The following is a 22,394-nucleotide window of genomic DNA, read 5'->3' as shown; positions in this document are numbered from 1 at the left end:
AAAATGAGTTTTAATGAAAGTGTATGTAAATTTCTGACTTCAACTGTATACACACACACACACACACACACACACACACACACACACACATGTTGTGTTTCCATGTTTTATGGGGACTTTCCATAGACATAATGGTTTTTATACTGTACAAACTTTATATTCTATCCCCTAAACCTAACCCTACCCCTAAACCTAACCCTCACAGAAAACTTTCTGCATTTTTACATTTTCAAAAAACATAATTTAGTATGATTTATAAGCTGTTTTCCTCATGGGGACCGACAAAATGTCCCCACAAGGTCAAACATTTCGGGTTTTACTATCCTTATGGGGACATTTGGTCCCCACAAAGTGATAAATACACGCTCACACACACCCACACACACACACACACACACACACCCACACACACACACAGACTCTATTGGCACTTTATTAGGAACACTATGGTTCTAATAAAGTGCCCAACACGGTCTTCTGCTGTTGTATCCTAATCTGCCTCAAGGTTCGACATGTTGTGCATTCTGAGATGCTATTCTGCTCACTAAAATTGTGCAGAGTGGTTATCTGAGTTACTAAAGCCTTCTGTCAGCTCAAACCAGTCTGACCATTCTCCATTGAATTCTCTTCTCCATTGCCGCTCTCTCTCTCTCTCTCTCTCTCTCTCTCTCTCTCTCTCTCTATATATATATATATATATATATATATACACACATTGGCGGCCAGTGCTGTAGTCAGAACATAAATAATGTGAAAAAGTACTATTACAATTTGAAAAACTACTTCAAAGAGTTCTTATCAAAACAATCCTCCACATGCAGCAATGACAGCTTTGCATATCCTTGGAATTCTAGCTTTCAGTTTGTCCAGATACTCAGGTGACTTTTCACCCCTCGTAGCACTTGCCATAGATGTGGCTGTCTTGTCAGGCTCTTCTCACGCATCTTACAATCTAGCTGATTTTAAAAAAGCTCAATGGGGTTAAGATCCATAAAACTTTTTTGCCAACTTTTTCCCAAAAGACCTGCACCCCTGAGTCTTCTCTTTACTGTTGTACATGAAACTGGTGTTGAGTGGGTAGAATTCAATACAGCCATCCTCGAGGAGGAGAGGTGCCAGGAAGAAAATCTATAGCACAGTTGTATGGGCATATGTGAAGTTCTGAGGAGAAAGCTTGTGATAAGTAGGAGGGTGTGGCCGGGCCGTGAGGGGGCACTGAGTCAGCTGATCAGCAGGATAGCAACATAAAGGGGAGCTGGAGATGCCAGTTAGACAGAGAGAGAGACACACATGGCTGCTGTATGTGTGTGCGTCTTTGTTTTATGTTGTTTTAAGTTGAATTGCTGTCATAAAATGTACGTTGACTGTTCTGCCGGTTCCCACCTCCTCCTTGCCCATCCTTTACCTGTTACAAAGCTTCACAGGTGGAGCAGCAAGGATGTTGGTTATCCAACATTGCCATTCCCCATTCTCATGCCCTCCCGGAGAGGAGTGTATTTACACACGCAATCTTCATCATGTCTGAGAAAAACGTGGAGGGCTGCAAGGAGAAGAACAGTGAGTATCGTGAGTGATCCCTCACCTGAGAACGGATCTGGAGGAAGGCTGGGCACCATGGAGAGTGGGAAGCTGCTGAAGAATATGGGGGTGTGTCCTGCACAGGACTGGGATCGAGAGGAGGGCGGAGCTGCTGGACCGCAAGCTGCGAAGCCATTATTTCCAGAGCATGGTTAGAGGCAGCGATTTAATCTTGGTGACGTTCAAGTTAAGCTCCTTGTTGTGAAAGGGAGGAGCGAAGAGTAGTATCCTCCACTAGGTCCATGGTGGCCAATTTATTCTGTCAGAGGGTGAGGAGAGACAAAGGGTCCTAAACACAAAGGGAAATAGGTAAATGAGTAACAACAGTCTTATAAATGAGGACAGGTGCACCTGGCAACGGATGCGGTAAGCAGAATCAAAAGCAATTGCCGATCAGTGGGCTAAGGAATGAGTGTGTTAGTATGATGAGTTTGTGCATTGTTGAAGTAAGGAGCAATCCGAAGAGAGTCTGTTTGAGCTGGTGTTGTGTGAAACAAAGCTTAGGCGAAATTTTTTCCCTCGACACGTGGTCAGAGACTGAGGAATCCTCCTCCAAGGGAACTGGGCAACAATACAGGTGAAGGTGAAGGCGACAGTGAACAGGAAGGTAACCACACCTCTAGAGACCTACAGACACACAGTCTCCAACTAGACAAGAGAGCACAGTTAACACTTTACAGCAAACAATAAACTGGAAACGCTGATCATGCATGCCGGCTCCACCTGTGAGACATGAGGGAGAGAGAGAAATAAACAAACAAACAAAACATTTCATTTTACAGCATGTATTCTGTAAAATAAATTAACTGTTTTTTCCCTGGTCAATATCGGTGAAATTTACAGTAGCTTCTTTTTTTATAGCTAAGACTTTAGATATATTCAAAATTACTTACAATAAATACTCATTCCCCGGAGTAAAAATTGTGACAACTAGCCCTGGGATCTGCTATACATTCAGTTGTCACATTTGTTTTCACGTTTGAAACAATCAGCCTGATAAACCCAGACAGTCACGTCAATGTCTTATATCCCCCTGAAGGGGATTATTTTGCAATAACAACCATACAGCTTATTACACATCTACTAATCAAACAAATATAGAAATGGACATAAATTATTGATAAGCATTGAAATTATGTAATTATGTGAGAAGAAAGCAATTGCTGAACAGCTGAATTCCACCTTCAGTTTGCGAGTTCTGTTGGTGTTGTAAATAATGATCTTCTGACCGCTCATTATCCAGTTTATTGCAAGACTACTTGTCATTGAAATAAATAAATGTGCATGAAACATATATTTGAGTTGAAATTATTTCAAGTGAACCAAGTGTAGTAGGGACAGTTCTTTGGGCAATGAATGAGTCAGGAGACAACAAAGCAGTGCAGGAAAGTCTCTTATTTTCTGACTTCAGGTGTCTTCTTTAATGCACTCTGTTCTCATAAATGCACAACACTCAAGGTACACAACATTCACAAAATTAGGTAACAAAAATCTCGTAAAAAATAACTCATTTAAACACTCTGTAGCGTCGAGCTTGTGTTCTCAGGTCACTTTTTCAGTCTCGAACTGGTAAGCTGGTGTGGTTTTTAAGTCTCCCTCCTCCATCACTATAACAAGAGACAGGTGTTAGAGATAATTACAACCCAGGTGATGAGACTTACTTGTCTCTTTCTCCCACACGACCACGCCCCCATCACCCACTTACAGTTATCCGAGAAATAGGAAAGATTATTTGCAACACCTTTATAGCTAATAAATATGTTCTGTAGATACTCTTTACTCTTGGAAATTGTCTCATGTATGCGGCCTGACAAACTTCCATGCCCACAGTCTAAGTGCTCCGATTATTTCATTTCGACCCAATCAATAACAATTATTTAATGACTTCTGTTCAAACTGCTCATGCCTCTTTCACCCCTGATGTATGCTGGCATCTCAACTGCAGTCAATGTATACTGTATAGTCTTTACCATTTTTCCCAATTGGAAAAAGGGTCTTTGGTCTGCCAGATGTCCAGACTGCAAAATGAGGACAGCAAGTTTCTCATTCAGAGTTTTGATTATGCTGTTTGTTCAACCACAGATACCATCAGTCTCAAAGACCTTCACTATAGACCTTTGTGAATCCATCAACTCAAAGATGAGTGAGGAGAGATAAGTAAGGGTTTTTGTTGGATGCTATAAACACCATCATTTAGACGTAGTAGACGAGTGCAGAGGAAATCTGTTTTCCGAGGCCAAAAACAACTACATTCTGTTATGAATTAACTGAAGAAATTTAAACATGACATTCAATTAGTGTTAACATGAGGAGGGATTAGGATAATGATGAAAAACCAGCATTGTTCAAAGGGTCTGTAATAAAACACGTTAACCAAATATGCGTTTTAAGAATACCTATATGTGAGGTAAAATGTTGAGTCAATTACTTCAATAGAAAATATTATATATTTCTGATATTAAACCATTTTGGGTAACACGTTACATTAATGTTCTTTTTTACAAATGCATTATACTGTAAGTCATTTATATGAATGCTTAATAACATATATTAAACTTTAGTAACCACTAAAAAATTGCCTTAATGTAAAGTGGACAGCTGTGAAGCATTTATAAAAGAGTTGCTAACATTATAAACCTGTACATACAAGTTCAGTATGGTTTAATGGTCATCAGGGTTTATTATACTATGATACATGCTGTGAATAAGCATGACATTATGAATATTACATCATGATGTGGACTTTGAAAAAGCCTTTATCAGCATACACAGAGACAGCCTATGGCATGTATTCTGAGCCTAAGGGATCCCCCAACAAATTGTTCATCACATCATGAGTTTTTACAGCAATGTCACATGCAAAGTAATGTAAGAAACTGTTACCACAACTTCCCAGTGTAGACAGGAGTTAGGCAAGGATGCCATGCACTGCTGTACAATTTTCACAATGCCTACTGTATTTGGCAAGAATTGGATGGATGTTGCCCTATTTTATGCATATTGCAATGATTGCACATAAATTATGTATAATGCATTTGTAAATTACATATTAGTCATTAACAAACCTCTTTATAAACCCTTAGCAAAAGGAACATTGAGAGACCTTTCTTTTTTTCTAACTTACTTTTTCCACTCATGTTTGTTTTAACAGAAAAGCATAGCTATAATGCAAAGCAAACCACAATTTACCCTTGGACGTTTTCGACTATTAAATACTATTTTTTATTCTATTCGATCTTTCATAAAATGTTCTGATCATCTGAGCTGTTTCAAATGTATTGCCCAAAATTATTCGTAATATTACAGTAAAGAAAATAATTCACAAATTTGCAAAATGTATTCTTGATAACATGTCAACAAACACGAAAGAATGGTGCGCCCCCATTTTTACACGTATTTGCAAAGGAAACCAGGGCAACCTATCTGTTATTTGTTTCTCTCAACAACATAATTTGGCCAGGTGTAACTTATATTAAGGTGTGACTTTATTTCCAAAAATACGTTAAGTAATGAAACTGGACTGTAGCAAAATTACATAATCTCTCCATTTAAACTCACTATATAATAGTCTATTTTTGCTACATTGTAACATGAATCTTGAATTAGGGCATTTTATGTTTTTAATTAAAATAAGTATGAATGAGTGTATTTATAAAGCATTTATAAGCATTTATAACAAGTTAAAATGCTCACTATACTATAAGTAATGGATGAAAGTTACAATATTTTATGCATGTTGCCATAAATACATATAAATATTTGTAATGCTTTTGTAAATGACTTATTAGTCATTAATTAACTCATTTATAAACTCTTAGCAAAGGGAACATTAAGGTAACCTTAATTCTTCCTTTCTTTATTTATATTTCTTCTAAACCCTATGAAAAATCACAATTCTCCAAATTAGCAGAGTGTATCAATGAAATCAAAGATTGAAATTTCCTTCTACTCAATTCGACAAAAAAACAAACAAACAAACAAAAAAAAAAAACAGAGGTACTAATTATTGGACCAAAAACCTCTAAAATATAATTTGATTCTCGATGGATGTACTGTTATGTCATCTTCTACAGCGAAGAACCTAGGTGTTATATTTGATACCAATCTTTTTTGAAAATAAAATTACCAATGTTTGTAGAACACCATTTTCCACCTCAGAAATATTGCTACGTTATGACACACGCTGTCTGTTGCTGATGCTGAAAAATGAGTTAATGCATTCATGACCTCAAGATTAGATTATTGTAATGCATTACTGGGAGGATGTTCTGGCTGCAAGTTCAATATATAAACTTCAATTGGTTCAACATTCAGCAGTCTGACTAGAACCAAGAAATATGATCATATTATCCAATTTTATCATTGTTACATTGGCTACCTGTTAAATTACGTATTAATTTTAAAATTCTGTTAACCACATACAAAGCTTTGAATGGTCTAGCTCCGCAGTACTTAAGTGACCTTCCGACATACTATATTCCATCACGTTCATTACGATCACAAAATTCTGGCTTGTTAATAATTCCAAGAATATCAAAATCCACAAAAGGAGGTAGATCCTATAATTTTTGGCTCCTAAACTATGGAATAGTCTCCCTAACACAGTTTGGGATGCAGACACACTCAATCAGTTTAAGTCTAGACTAAAGACTCATCTATTTAGTCAGGAATACAACTAATTTACCCTTCAACTCACAATTAGCTGCTTTAGTTAGGACTGCTGGAACCAAATACATCTATCATGATCTATAACTCTGCATAAAACTTAATGGCATCTACACTAATATTATTCAATTCGTTTCCATGTCTCATATGGAAATTATAAATATCCTAAGGTTACCAGAGCCAGCCAGATCCAGCTTGGTGTCGGACTCCACTGCTACCTGTCGCTGAGTGATGACGACAAACTACAGCTGGTGCTAGCCAGACATCACTTCAGTATGTTATGCTGGACTTCAGAGGATGAACTGATGCCAACTCCAACTGTAAGACATTGGATATTTCATATGCTACTGCTTGAACCTAAGATTTAGGATGGACCCCACCGAACCTCACCGAAATGACCGGCCGGTTGAACTGCAATGCACCTCACTGATTTCTGCCTGAATCACTTGTGTCTATTGATGGACTACACTCTTGAAATGGAACACATAGACTCTCCTTTAACTACCAACAAAAGCCTTCAGCAGTCAACTAACAAAGGACAATGCATCTATGTGAACATCTGCAGTTATTTCAGGATGGGCTTCAAAGACATTATTCATTAATCTTAAAGTTCATAAATTCACAAAGGTCACCTTCGGCTTGCTCACAGGGGTTCTAAATACAATTATCATTGAATTATTTAATTTGAATGCACAAATTACAATCATATTTAATCAAATACACAATGACCACTCTAAGACTTTATAGGTATTACAGTTTCAGTTTTTGATAATGCACGATTTCCTGTAAAGCTGCTTTGAAACCTGTTGTGAAAAGAGCTATACAAATAAAACTGACTTGACTTTCTTTGTCCACTTATGTGTGATTTAACAGAAAAATGTAGGCAATCCACAATTTACCCTTGCATGTTTTGATTTATCATTGATATCTGAAGTAGAATACAGTACAAAGTTATGCTCATAAATAGCAGGAACTCGTGGGAGCAGATCACATCAGTGGCAGCATGTGCTGCATCCCACCCTTCCATCAGAACTCCTGCTGAGAGAGAGAGAGAGAGAGAGAGAGAGAGAGAGAGAGAGAGAGAGAGAGAGAGAGAGAGAGAGAGAGAGAGAGAGAGACAGAGTGAGGGAGAGGGAGAGGGAGAGAGAGAGAGAGAGAGAGAGAGAGAGAGAGAGAGAGAGAGAGAGAGGTTAACACATGCATTGTTCTTGGACAGACAGAAAGGCTTTCATCAACTCAGTCGCTCAGAAAGTTCTCTGTAGCACGGTTCTTTTTTTTTTTTTTATCGTTATCAAATGAAAACATTCGGTACGTTCATCATCGCCGGTTCAGTGGAATATTCAAATCGGACAAGTTGGTACGGTAAGTTTTATACGCGAATGATATTTAACACGAAGGTGTTTTTAAATGTACGTTTAACTGTAAATGTTCACTGTACAATGTTCAGAGATGTATCCATACCTTTAATAAGCGGTAAGCGCGTGACGGATTCTAATGCCGCGCAAATATTTCTAAAACCCTTTTTCTGACAGTCTGACTGAGGAGCAGAAATCGTCAAAAATATTATTTAAAAGCTCGTTCATTGAGAACTGCTTCTTGTTTCATAAATAGCCGCTCTCATTAATATATTCAGACTCACAATATTTCATTCAGATCGACGGGGATGCTCACATAGCTGTAAAAGAGGATTCGCTGTCTGCGCGAGTGGCTACCTCGGGCAAGTTCAGCTGCATGACAGAGGCTGCTTTATCAAGTATTTACCCGTATAAACATTTTCTGCCAAAATACCTCTTAAACCAGAATAGCCTACATACATTCATACGGAATCTCCTTCAAACGGTGTAATACGCTTTCGAAACAGTTGTCATTTTGTTTAATTCTTTGTGTGTGGTGTGTGTGTGTGTGTGTGTGTGTGTGTGACGGTGACAAATTTATTCTGTTACAATTTTCAAACACATTTGTTTCTAATCTTGATTTTAGCAGTGCAGCCTAGGCTTATTGTTAGGGTTAGAATTAGGTTTAGGGCTTGGAATAACATTCCTTTCAACCAATCATTGATTTTTTTATTTTTTTTTTATTTTTTTTAAACAAATTTAGATTTTAGGTTAGGGTGAGTGATAGGTTTATGGCAATCAGGATGGGCTACTACGCACGTTGTTCCAAGAACAACAATGGAAGTTGATCTAGGAACAAGTCCTTCTTGGGTAAATCACGTTGTGTGTCTTTCCCTATGACATGTGACCTGCTCCATAATTTTCAGTCACTTTCATCAAAACACATTTTGAGTTTTACAGGTTTGTACTAAAGTACAAAGGAAAGTTTCATCTTATAACAATATAACTGTTATGTGTTTCTACTCCAAACTGTTGTAGATATATAAACACCATGTTGGCAGATATAATCCATTTAAATTGCTTTGCTTTTTACATTATTGCATGAAGCTGAAAAATATGTTTCTGGGTCAAAGTGACTTAAAATGACAGTCTCATATCTACAGCTATGTAAATTGGTGAGAGAGGTAACTTGGTAGACATCACAGAGGATCAGAGTTACAATAATTCTAACCAGCAATACATTCGGTGTAATTTAAAGTGAGGGATGGAACTTGGAATTGTTTTCAGATTTAAGTATGCAAGATTTTTTTTAAGAATATATATAAAAAATAATTGTTGCTGTATTACCTCAGGAAATTACAGAGGAGTTTATATGTTTGGCATTGCCACTGCACTCTGGAGTGTCTACAGGGCTGTGATGTATTAGTAATTGTTGGTACAGCGAGTGTATATTGGATGGCTGAAGTCTCTTCCTTAGAGAGACATTCACCAGCCTCAGATCTTAACAGCTGCAGAATATATAACCATGTGCTGAGTCAACAGGCTATCCGTACCAACAACTAAACCCTTCATCGCTGTAACCCACTGTCTGCAAACACACACCCACACACCCACACACACACACACACACACACACACACACACACACACACACACACACACACACACACACACACACACGAGGACTTTACATAGACATAATGATTTTTATACTGTTCAAACTATAGATTCAATCCCCTAGACCTAACACAACCCCTAAACCTAACCCTCACAGAAAACGTTCTGAATTTTTATATTTTCAATAAAACATAGTTTAGTATGTTTTTTAAGCTATTTAAATTATGGGGACACTAGAAATATCCTCATAAACCACATTTATAGCATAATACCCTTGTAATTACCAGTTTGAAACCTAAAAAATTGTCCTCGTAAACCACATAATCATGCCCACACACACACAAACGTAGACATGTTCACGTAGACAACCTTCAGTTTCAAACCTTCAGATTATAAAATATTTACAATATGAAAGCATTGCTTTATAAAAGAGGTTTTTGTTTCCCTTAAAATTAATCATATTTGACCACAAACACTGTGCTTTTTCATGAAATAAACAATAAAATTTGAATACCACACTTTTCTTAGCTTTAGACTTTTGCTTGGCCTTGTAGTAGACTACAACAACTTTTGCAGCTTTGTTGTCATTTTTAAAGGCACTTAGTCACATTATACACCACAATGTATCTGCTGCCGGCTGGTATGATTTGTCAAAGTCTTTCGAGCAAATCAGTCCACTCTGCAGCCATCTTTGGAACACTCTCAGGCAGCTATTTTTCTATGTAAACAACGGCATACAAGATTTACTCCTATGTACTTGAATGGGCAAAGACCAAAATCTCAAAATGGTTTGTCAAATTATGATCAAAGAACATATTTCAAATCAGCAGTTACAACATTGGAATCATAAATTGTGCATATTTACCTAAAAAACAAAAACAAAATATTCCTGGCTTGTATAGCTATTGTGCATGCACGTTCACTAGTTCATTGACAGGTGATGTATGTATCTAAAAGGTGATTGGCTCTTTTAACTGTAAGGCGAGACTTTCTTTCAATATTTGTTGACTGTTGGGCATTCCAATTTATCTCATTTATTTTCAAAGAAGTAGCCCATCTCTGCTAAATCAACCATATCTCACGAAAATTCGTACATATTTTACAAGTTGTCTATTTCTTATGATTTCATATGATTTAGTTTGTATGAATTCTGACAATTTCATCATGTGCAAATGCCCGGATGTGTATTGCGGAAGTAAGCATGAGTTCCGCGCACAAGGTGTCAAGGACATGCTTATTAATATTATACCATTACCAAAACACTTATTTAAACCTAACCGATCAGTAGAGTGTGTAAACATGATAGGAAGCTGTTGTGTGTGACAGAAGCAAGTAATTGTTACGTATTAGATTAGATGGAAACGATGTCCAGCGTTGTCATTGGCTGTAGTGAAAGCCGTACGATATCAAACTAATTTGCCAAATTTAGAAAAGTCGTGCGAATCCTTATCATTTCGCTGTGACAATGTTTTGGTTAAATTGGCTCTGGTTTCGCACACTGCATTCATTTTACTCTGCATTGTTTTTATTTGTACTTAGGCATGTAAGGTCATCTGAAGTTGTCATTTCCTCATTACAGATTTTACGTCACTGTCCTAGGGCAACATGGTTCTTTATACCTGGCCTAAATTGAGATTTCATCAGTAAAAATTATCATAATCAACATAATTTAGCCTAGTAAATGTATGCTACTTTTTAAAGGGATAGTTCACTCAAAAATTAAAATGCTGTCATAATTTACTCTTTCTTCCATGTAACACATAAAGGAGATTTGATGTAGAATGACAGCTTCAGTGCCCTTTTACTTTCATTGTATGGACAAAAAAGATGCAATGAATGTTGTTTAAAACAACATGTGGGTGAGTTAATGATGACGTAATTTTTACATAATTGCAAATCAGAAAGAATTGAGAGATTTTTGAGGCTAATGTCATCTTCACTGGCACAATTAATGTGCTATAAAGGCAAATCAGATATTACAGCTTTGAATTTTTTATATTGTGTGGCTTGTACAAGAGTAAAAGGGAGATCTTAAAAAAAACCTTTAAAGTCTTTTAACTCAAAAAATGCAACTCTGGAACTTCATTTATTTATTTATTTTTTATGGTTTTTCTGTGCATTGCCCTTTTAATCTCAATGTCAAGGATTGCCCATGCAATCAAGAAATGTTTCATGCATGTGACATGCATAAGAAAACATAATCTTGACCTTGAACTCTGAATCATTTCTCATTGTGCAGGCCCTCATTGCTTTTTAAGACTCACAACCATTCAAGAGTTCAAGATATCTCTATAGCAACGACTAAGAAATGTTGCCCCATGCTTTACTTAAACTTCACTAATCGTTAACATCAGCCTAATGTGTGATTTATTTGGCAGTCAGTGTGAATATACATTTACAGTATATCTTCTCCAGCCAACAGATAACAGTGTAGCCTACAAGTACAGCAGACCACGAGTGCCATTGTAGGTTAATAGTGTCAGACTTAGTGGTATTACTCTTGTGTTGTGTTAGTCTGTCTTAATGGTATTAGCCTGTCTGAAATGGCCAAATAGGGAGATGTCTCAGCCTGCTTGAGTGAACTTTAGTGAAGTTGTGTTAATGGTCTGCTACGCTCAGTCATAAAATACTTCTAGTACTTATAAAGTGATCTTTTAGCATCATGGACATTACTTACTCAATACAAGTAATGCAATACTTGTATTTCCTGTTTATAGGCTAATCAGTTCATTTGGGGCTCAAACTAACTGAATCAAAGAAAGATTCTAAACAGCAGTTTAAGGACTGCTCCAAAAGTTGATTGCATGGATTCTCGCCAGGGAGAAGAAAAGAAACAGACTAAGGGGGAGAAACAGTGGGAAATGAAGGACTATGGGCCATTTCGACAATGTGATTCATCATGCATGGCGCCTTGAGGGTTACACTATTTTACTCTTTGTAAATACCAACACTGGACATCTTGGGTCATGTTTTTCCACTTCAATTTGTCTCCATCATTTTTCAGCGAGTTTCTGCAACAAATTTTCACTGGGTGTAAAGTGATGTCATTGGCGGAGCTTCTCCATGCTCACCACATTTACATTTATGCATCTGGCTGACACTTTTATCCAAAGCAACAGTGCACTTATTACAGGGACAATCCCCTGGAGCAACCTGGAGTTAAGTGCCTTGCTCAAGGACACAATGGTGTTGGCTGTGGGGATCGAACCACCTTTCGAGCAACCTTCTGATTAACAGTTATGTGCTTTAGCCCACTACGCCAACAACACTCCACTATATCCAACTAATCGATAATTAAATTAGTTATCGATAACTTTCATTATCGATAATGATCGATTAGTTGTTGCAGCTGGGGTTACTGTGGGCAGTGTTTCCAATTTCGGGAAGCACAGACCAATTTTAGCTGAATAAAAGTCAACCTGTTTCCAAATCCACTGTGAGATCAGTCTGTATTACAAGGTTTCTACTTCCAGAAGAGCATGGAAAGTTTCATCAGGACCAGGGGACATCTAGTAAATTGTAAACATTGCTTAATAGTGTTAAGGAAAATGAAGATTGTTTTCTGTAATCTTTAGTGTGGGAACATGAAAAAAGCGAATGAGAAATAATTATTTGAGATTTATTACAACAATCCTCTGTTTCTTCTAAATTATTAACATTTTACACCTCAACTTTTTATATAATAAATCTCAGGCAGCAGATTTACTTATGAATCCAGTGCATAGTTTATTAATGCGATGAGATTCAAGCTGTTATAAAATTGGTGTGACTTCACATTTTTATGCACAAGTGCGCTGACACTGGCTACTTATTATCCTTGTGAATTGTGCATTGGAGTGGTAATAAAGAAGTGGCTATTGATTAACTTTCAAGTGGATCTTGGATCTATTGATGTATTGTGTGCGTATCTGGGACATAAATAGTCTTCCAAAAAGTGTACAGAGTTGGCCATCAAAAAAAGAAAAGTGTTTCAGAGCATTGTCAGGAAGCAGATACAGTAACAGTTGAACACATGTTCATGTTGCTGTAATGCAATTAAATCCGTACAATTTTTATTGGGGGTTAATTATCAGCAGGGTTAGTTGTTTGTATGGATTCAATTAAATTTTTTTATTTTATAAATTCTAAATTATTTATTTTAATTTAATGTGCTTCTGTGATGAGGTCACTCAACTTTATCATAGTTTTATAATTATTACAACATTATATTTATTGCAAAATCAAATTAAATTTTTTGAGCTTCTTACCAAATATTGACTATATGAAGGTTTTTCTGGCATACAAAATAATAATAATAATAATAATCATAATGTAATAGTATAGAAATTTGAATAAACTAAACAGATAAGGTTAGATGTAAAAATAATGCTTGAATGAATCTGCTCATACATCAAGTTTTTGCCAACAAAATTATTTATGTATTCCCACCACAAATGGATTAAGTTAATTTCCCTTCTAGAATTTTTATTGATTGCACACAATAAAATTGTGTCAGTATGTTAAAGAATTGTGTTACATTAGCTTATTGTAATATTAATTCCATTTCATTAATTTATTGTAATATAAACTTACATAAGTGTAGCCTAATGTACAGCATGCCTTATTTATACTGTATGTAAAAAATTAAGTTTGTAAAGCTACTCTAATGCACTTCCTGGCTGCATCTCTACAGCTTTTGTAAAAGAGTAAATGAGGGTAGTATATCATTTATGCATATCCCTGCCTAGTGTCTTAGCTCATTGGTTAAAACGCCCATCTTTATCAGAGAATTATCTCCTTTTGCAGTTGTTCAGTGCATTACTGTGCAATTTTAATGCTAAAAACAAACAGAGTGATATTTTAAAGCAGCTTTTGGTTGAATATATGGAGGTAATTGTAGGGTTTGGAGGGAAATGGAGATTCTGAGCAGAAATCTTCTTCCCCCAACAAAGTGTTTTCATACGGTACCACCTGCATTCGTTAGTGAATATGTCAGTGAGGGCAGATTTAGTCATAATATGATTTTACTTCTGCTGTCAGGCCCCTGGAGCTGAGTTCTGCACCTTTCATGTCAATTTGGGGCAGAAACCTAAACAATGTGGGTCAGTACCAATGAAGGGAGGACAGTCTCTAATCGGTGGGCCATGTGAGTTCACTGATCTCTCTAGGTCTCTCTCGGTCTCTCTCACTCTCTCTCTCTCTCTCTCTCTCTCTCTCTCTCTCTCTCTCTCTCTCTCTCTCTCAGCTGGTCATCTGTGCCAGGAGCTTTGGTCTGCTGCTCTCTTTAATGATGCATGGAACATTAGCCAGCCACTATCCCAAGATAGGACGAGGCTGATTGCATTCTATGGTGAAAGAGCCTGCATTGTTTGGGATTAGAATAGCATGGCCTACTGAGGAAGGGGAAACAAAGTGTGCTGTCTGCTCTGAGTTTGTTTTCTAAAACTGCTACCACAATTGTAATCTCTGATCGTCACTTAGATGTCAATACATTTTAAAGTATTTTATAGTCTAGCACTTAACTTCCATACATGAAAGCAGTTGACTTACAGTGTTCATATAGATTTACATACAGATTTACTTAAAGGTTAAGTATTTAATTTCTGTTGAGGTGATATTTCTGTGTTGGGCTGGTTGGGATGCTCAAGAAATAGAGCGATGTTTTGGTAGCACCACTGTGTTAAAACGGTTTGGGAGAATCAACCTATGAATGACTTACTAATAGTTGTTTTTGCAAATTAAGCTGGAACAGGAGAAAGTATTTTAATATCTAACAAATTACACATTTGACAACCTGTAACTTAGTTTGACATAAGATATTTTAAATCTCATTGCACCAAATTATGAAGGATTTACTGTTTTGTTTATTTAAAAAGTGAAGTTCTGATTGAACTGTAAAGAGAGATGAAGATTGATGGAAAATGACAGAGGAACATAAAAAGTCAAGAATATACCATGATAGACAAAATTCTGTCTTAACCTTATAAAGCCTAACATATGTAGTAATAGTCTGAACATATATACACTCATTGAGCACTTTATTAGGAACAGTATGGTCCTAATAAATTGCCTGATGCAGTCTTCTGCTGTTGTAGCCCATCTGCCTCAAGGTTCGACATGTTGTGCATTATGAGATGCTATTCTGCTCACTACTGTCATATTCCCTGTTGTCTTTTGTTTTTGTACTATTATGTTGAAATTCTTCTTTAGTTCCTGTTAGTTTTGTAGTCCTTTTGTAGTTTTATTCCTTGATTGGTTCTCCCTCATTATTTCTCATACCCTGATTGTTTCCTTGTGTATTTAAGCCCTTGGTTTCCCTGTTTCCTGTGTCAGTTCTTATATGTTTAACTTTCATGTTCTGAGCTTGGTTCCCAGTGTTATGCGTTTCCTTTTCTCAGAGTTAACTTGTTTGTTTTTCAGTTTAATAAATCTGCGTTTAGATCCTTGTTACTTGCCTGCCTCATCACAGAAGAACTGACCAAAAGATGGATCTAGCAGCGGTCTTTATCCAGTTGAGCCAAGCAAACCTCACTATCGTTGAATAATCTCATCTGTTCAGCACCATAGCCAGATGCACTGGTTTTGTTGATGGCCACTTAAAGTCCCTATACTAGATCGGCCTCATTGCCAATGAATGGAGAGAATTACTGGAGACCGGGAACTACATGTGGGAAGAGTACATTCATTTAATTTTAGAGATGTTCGCGCCTCTGAGAATCCTCTTAACGAGCCAACGTCCACGCCTGCCATTGCCAGGTAAACGCTGTTACTGTAGCATTTCTGCCAGCTGGAACGAGTCTGGACTGTGTTTCCCAAAAGCATCGTAAACCTAAGTAGATCGTTGAAACTATTGGCACCAGAGGTCTCCACGATCAACTTAAGTTTGTGATGCTTTTGGGAAACTTATCAAATTATCCGTTGACCTCTCTCATCAACAAGGCGTTTTTGTCCACAGAACTGCCGCTCACTGTATGTTTTTTGCTTTTGGCACCATTCTGAATAAACTCCTGTATGTGAAAATAATAGGAGACCAGCAGTTACAGAAATAAATAAACTAGCCCATCTGGTACCTACAATCATTTCTCGTTCAAAATCACTGAGGTCAAATTTTTCCCACATTCTGATATTTTATGTGAACAACAAGTCTCATCCTGGTGCTCATGGTATTACATGTGGTTACATGAAGAGAAACAATTAAAACACTTTAAAAACCAGCACACATGAACATGAGCTGCCCAATTTATTACATTGAAACTGAAAGCATGGAATGATGTTCCATGAGTTTAATCAAAATGATGGTGCTCCCTTTCTCTATTGCGATTGGTTTGATTGACACGGATCCACATGTTCATTTGCTCAGTGAAGTTCAACAGAAACTTGCATGTGGTAAAAACAAACGATTTTGCGAAATAGCTGTAAATACGCATCAAATTTTGAATTCATAACATGTATACATTATAAAACATAGAAAACAGCAGTCAAATGTAAGTTATGTGCTGGAGAGAAACAACTCTTAAGCCATGTTCACACTGCCAGCGACACGCAGCAACAAAACAACCTCATCTCATTCATTTTCAATGAGAGCTGGCAACTTCCGGTGTCACGAGCAATGGCGACCGGATGTGGGCGTGTCCAGCGACACTACAAATTTGAGATGTTCAACTATATGCAAATGACAAGCGAATTTTGGGAGCGACAGCCAATACGAGAGAAGGTGGTAGAGCTCACATGATCCTTCTCTCTCTCAGCTCCTGCAGCGACGGAAATATGGAGGAAAGGCTAATCCTTTCCTCTTATTAGCAATTAGCAATTTACCAGTGTTATATGCCCATGAACAGGGACATATTTAAGAAAAATTATGTGCGGAAAGGTGTATATGAGATTGCGAGGATTCCTAGTAGGTTTAAATCATCAATAATTTGTTTTGAAAATGTGTTACATATATGACAGCAAAGGAAACCATATTAATGATCTGATATAGTGACTAAACATACCATATTAATAACCTTATTAATATTTTAATAATAATATGACTTATAAAGAAACAGTGCTGTTTAGACTCTCCATACACACCACTTGCAACCTAACCACCAGAGACAAAGTAGCTGGCATTGTGAACGCAGCTTTATGTGCATTATACAGCACACACCCTCTTTCATCGCACCTGATGCAGCAACCGCTCCACATTAAACTGTATGCTTATTATGATCTTCTTTGAAGTGTTTATAAAGTACTTTGTGCGCTGGACACATTGGGTCGTGTTTTTTCCGCCTCAATTTGTCTCTGTCATTTTGAAAAAAAGTTTCATCTTGCAACCCATATTCACTGGGCTGTAAAGTGACGTCACTGGCAGAGCTTCTCCGTGCTCTCCACATATATCCAACTAATCGATAATGAAATTAGTTGTTGATCATTTTTATTATTGATAATTATCAATTTTTTTGATTAGTTGTTGAAGCCCTTCTTTGGGTTTACTTGGGGCAGTGTTTTTATTTTTGGAAAGCACAGACCGATTTTAGCTAAATAAAAGTCAACCTACTGTTTCCGATTCACTGTGATATCAGTCTGTATTACAAGGTCTTCTACTTCCAGAAGAGCACAGAAAATTTCATCAGGACCAGTGGATATCTAGTATATTGTAAAAATTGCTTTATAGGGTTAAGTAAAATGAAAGTTGTTTTATGTAATGTTTAGACTGGAGTGTGGGAACATGAAAAAAGCGAATGAGAAATAATTATTTGAGTTACTGTATTTGTAGCTCATGCATTTCCATGCTTTATTACAACAAGCCTCTATTTCCTCTAAATATTTTCAATTTTACATCTCAACATTTTATATCCTAAGTCTCAGGCAGCAGATTTAATTATAAATCCAGTGCATAGTTTATTAATGATTTGAGATTCAAGCTGTTATAAAACTGGTGTGACTTCACATTTTTATGCACAAGTTTGCTGACATTGGCTACATATTATCCTTGTGAATTGTGGATTGGAATGGCAACAAAGAAGAGGCTATTGATTAACTTTCAAGTGGAACTTGGATCTATTGATGTATTGTGTGCATATCTGGTACATAAATATTCTTCCAAAAAGTGTAGAGAGCTGGTCATCAAAAACACAAAAACGTTTTGGAGCATTGTCAGGAAGCACATATAGTAACAGTTGAACAAATGATCATGTTACTTCCTCTTTTTTTATATGTTATTTCTAATTTCAGTAAGGATCACACAAACACAACACCACTGCCTCCTTGCTCTGCTGCCACACACGATGCACAGCAAAAGACAGTATAGCTTTCCATCAATGTTCTGACAGCCTGAAATCAACAGCAAACCACACCCCTCATGTTTCAATCGCTGAGCCACAAACATCTTCTTAAGACTGCAAAACAAATCTTGCAAACACAGCAGGAGCCTTTCGTCATATGTATGCATGCTGGAATAAAGGGAATAAAGAGGCTTTGAGAAAGACCTACTTCAGCAGGAGTTCACGTAACATCACCAAAAAGCACATCTGTCTGCCAGATGGGTCCCACATTATTCAAGATGTCACTAATAATAACTCCCTGTATTTATGCCACGTATGTATTCATTTATTGATAAAGCAGCTCATGGGGGAATGTGGAAAGATGTGTTTCCTTTATTACTCATTCACTGGGTTAGTTAATAAGACAATACAAATAAAGTGTCACACATATTCTGTGAGCAGGGCATGAGCGGGGATTGAGTGGCGTGCTTTCATTTCGGTGCTTATATTCACAGATTACAGCTTTCACATTGCAAGCGTGTGCCGTGAGGTGTTTTGTCCCAGATGCGGTAGTAAGCGGATACATCCGGCATTGAGCCTATTTTTGCAGCGCAGCTCACGCTGAACTCAGCTGCTCTGGGTGTAGTAGAAAACTAAAATAATCAGGAGATTATTGAAAAGATGCAAAAGCAATTAATTAATATTTCAACCGAACCTACTATACACTACAATGGTAACACTTTATAATAACAGTACATGAATAATCATGAATTAATACCTGAATTAATACTTACTTCTGCATGAATTAATGATAAGTTAAGGAATGTACTAATCAGGATCTAATGAAGAGCTAACATTAACTACAACATGACTCATCTGTATTCATGCATTAATAATAGCAACTTTACTTCTATGTTAGAACTTGTTTAACTTGTTGATACACAATTCCCTGCATGCGGTGGTGACGTCACTTTGCTCACGTTTATTATATAATTTACCATCTATAAATGTAATGAATGTTAAAAAATTATACATCTTTTCAAAGGTCTAAGGGTTCAACATTGATATTCGATCTGTGTTTCACGATAGCAATGCTCCAGAAACAGCAATTTAGTTATTTGTGCCAGGAGAACAAATGAAAATATGCAATATCAAAACAGGAATTCATACCTTTGTTATGAAAACACGATCGCAAGATGAATCCAGTTCGCCACACTTCGGTCAATTGTCCATGACAAGCGTTCATTGAAAAACATCCAATAGCACTTTTTGTCCATAAAAGTGATACATCTGAGAAATATTGATATATTCTCCATTGTTTACTTGGAGATCTCAACTAAAAGAATTACCCTTCGTCATCATTCTTCAACAAACTGCAATATGAGCAGCATTCATGTTGTAAAACTGTATATTATCTTATATTTAGAGTCTCGTAAACAAAATGAGCCTGTCTCCAAAGTCTATTTTTAAAAATAGGGTGTCGTTTTACTCATAATAGCCAAGCAGTGCAGACAGATTTTGTGTCGTCTTGAAAGACTGAGCCTTAATTTTACTCTGTATGCTTCCAGTGATTTTACAGAGAAAAAAGCTTACAGGAACCTAATTTTTTGTAAGATCATCTTCAAATTTGAAACATAACTTCTTAAGACTTGTGGCTTTGAAAACATTGTATTTCTGGGTTGTCTTGGCAATTTTATAATTTTTTTAGATTATAAAAGAACAAAATATTTCCATTACTATAAACTTCAGCTTCTCTAACTTAAAAAAAAAAAAAAATAACTACATATATTAATTCTGAAACTTGGGAAATAAAGCCCAAAGTGTCTTCATTCAAAATATACTACAACTGTGTCCATATTCCAAAGGGTAAATACAGTAAATACAACCATTTAAGTTCAGGTATGTCATTTTCGTGGTTTGTGCTCAAAAGGGGGGTGCGTATCAACAGGTTAAGAGTTAATCCATTAATTATCATCAGGGAAAAAACAAAATCAAACAGGCTTTATAAGAAAGAATGTGAAGTAATTCAACCCTGAATTAAACATATTTAATATTGTCACAATGTTTATATTTTATGCATATAGCTCCCTGCAGTTTTGTCACAGATGTCATTGAATGACAGTTTTCATTTCAATTTCATTTCATTCAATTTTCAATGACAATTAAAATTCCACTTTTATTAAATGGACATAAAAAAAAAACGTAGAAAAACACAAATTATAATGATCACTAATAATTTGATCTCAACTCATTTTACATTATTCTCTGTCCCTTTACTTTCATAATCTCCCTACCACAATTCACTTCTGAACCATAGAAATAGGAAAGGTTGGCTTTATGTTGCTGGATCAGTATTTGTTCCCTTTACAAAAAGCTACACTTCTGATGCTGCGCTGGAAGCACTTTGGGAACACCTTCATGTGTGTGACCAGCTGTGAATATGTGTGTAACACGTCAATGAACATTGACCGGAATTTATAGCCTCTGCCGGTGTAATCATTGGATGCATCTGGGGCTGGGCTATAAATAGATGAGTCACCAGAGCATCGTCAGATATTTTGTCTTCAGAGATCATTCTGTGTGTGTGTTTCTACTAGCCTGTCAAACATTCTTTCCTCTGTTAGGAGTTAGAATTGGTTAGAATGTTCTCCTTTCTCTTCTTTCTTAAAAAAAAAAAAAAAGAGAGAATGACTGAAAGTCAGAGCAAACGATGCATGTTCCCTTGTTTACGCTCTATGGCCGAGAGGGACACGCATCAGTTTTGCTTTGTTTGTTTGGGGGAACAGCATACTGCTCTCGCGTTGGAGCGGGGCGGGTGCAAGCATTGCAATCTGCTTTTAGGCAAAATGCTTCGAGCTCGCAAAGGAAGGAATCTTTTTACTTCCTTGGTCTTCGTGCCCTTGATGTCGATATATTCGAATATCGTGGGTGCTGAGACACAGGGTATTCAATGATGCCACCGGTCGAAGAGACGCTTGCGGGTTATCTCTCGCCGGGTTCGGCATCGTCACCTTGCAGCCTTGCAGAACTACCTCCACTTTAGTGTGGAGGGCTTATCAAGTGGCGGGTCAGGCTGGTACTGCTCTGTACACGATGGCAGTGTTACAGGCGTACCAGGCTTACCTGCTGAAGAGGCTTTTTCTGAGCTTCGTCGAACCACAGATCTTTCTCTTCATGAGACCAAGCAAACAGCCCGTGCCATTGGCCTGTCTATGTCTGCCGTGGTAAGCACAGAGAGACACCTTTGGCTCAACCTATAGGGCATCAAGGACAAGGATAGAGTTTTCCTCCTTGAGGCCCCGGTTTCGCCTTCTGGCCTATTCGGGGACGCTATGAGCACAGTCATCTCAACGTTCCAGGAGGCGAAAAGCCACGAGGAATCCTTCAGGCAGGAATTCAATTCACTCGCCGCCCTCCGTGTTTCAACGGCGTTGTCCCCACTACTGTAAACTGGAGCAGGCATGTCTACTGTGGAAATAACTGCAAAATATCTCAGTCTAAGGGGCCATAGAACGTATTCACCTTCCAGAGAAAGAGTCAGGTTATTACAGCAAATACTTCCTGGTTCCCAAGAAGGGTGGGGGGTTGCGTCCGACCTTAGATCTTCTAGGCTGGAACTGCTCAGTCAGGGTGTTCAAGTCTAAGATGCTAACTATCAGGACGATAGTGTCACAAGCCCAACATCACGTTTGGCTGGTCAAGATCGATCTCATGGATGCATATCTACATGTAGAAATTCTGCCAGAGCACAGGAAGTTCCTGAGGTTCGCTTTCGGGGGCGAAGCCTTCCAGTATCGGGTTCTTCCATTCGGCCTAGCCCTATTAACCCGCACATTCACGAAATGCATGGATGCAGCACTGGCACCTTTGTGACTCCGGGGCATCCGCATTCTGAATTACATAGACGACTGGCTGATCCTAGCGCAGTTCCAAGAACTGGCAGTTCAGCACAGGGATATCGTCTTAGCTCATCTGG

The 22,394-nt window shown here is 37.4% G+C and overlaps 1 protein-coding gene across 2 annotated transcripts in view; it reads left to right on the top strand.

The window, feature by feature from the left end:
• The first annotated feature begins 7,464 nt into the window (after nt 1–7,464).
• chst15 (carbohydrate (N-acetylgalactosamine 4-sulfate 6-O) sulfotransferase 15) overlaps nt 7,465–22,394 on the top strand; it is a 31,236-nt gene continuing 16,306 nt past the window's right edge. Inside the window, exon 1 of one of the 2 annotated variants that reach the window (XM_052145680.1) lies at nt 7,465–7,600. The gene's annotated coding sequence lies outside the window, so the exon portion shown is untranslated. Of the gene's footprint in view, nt 7,606–22,394 lie in introns of both variants that reach the window. The other variant, XM_052145679.1, reaches the window with a different exon arrangement.

This window comes from Xyrauchen texanus, chromosome 16 (genome assembly GCF_025860055.1).
Source record: "Xyrauchen texanus isolate HMW12.3.18 chromosome 16, RBS_HiC_50CHRs, whole genome shotgun sequence".
In the NCBI taxonomy this organism is placed as follows: Eukaryota; Metazoa; Chordata; class Actinopteri; order Cypriniformes; family Catostomidae; genus Xyrauchen; species Xyrauchen texanus.
Note: the sequence above shows the minus strand (reverse complement) of the source record. Positions and strands in the feature narration are given on the sequence as shown.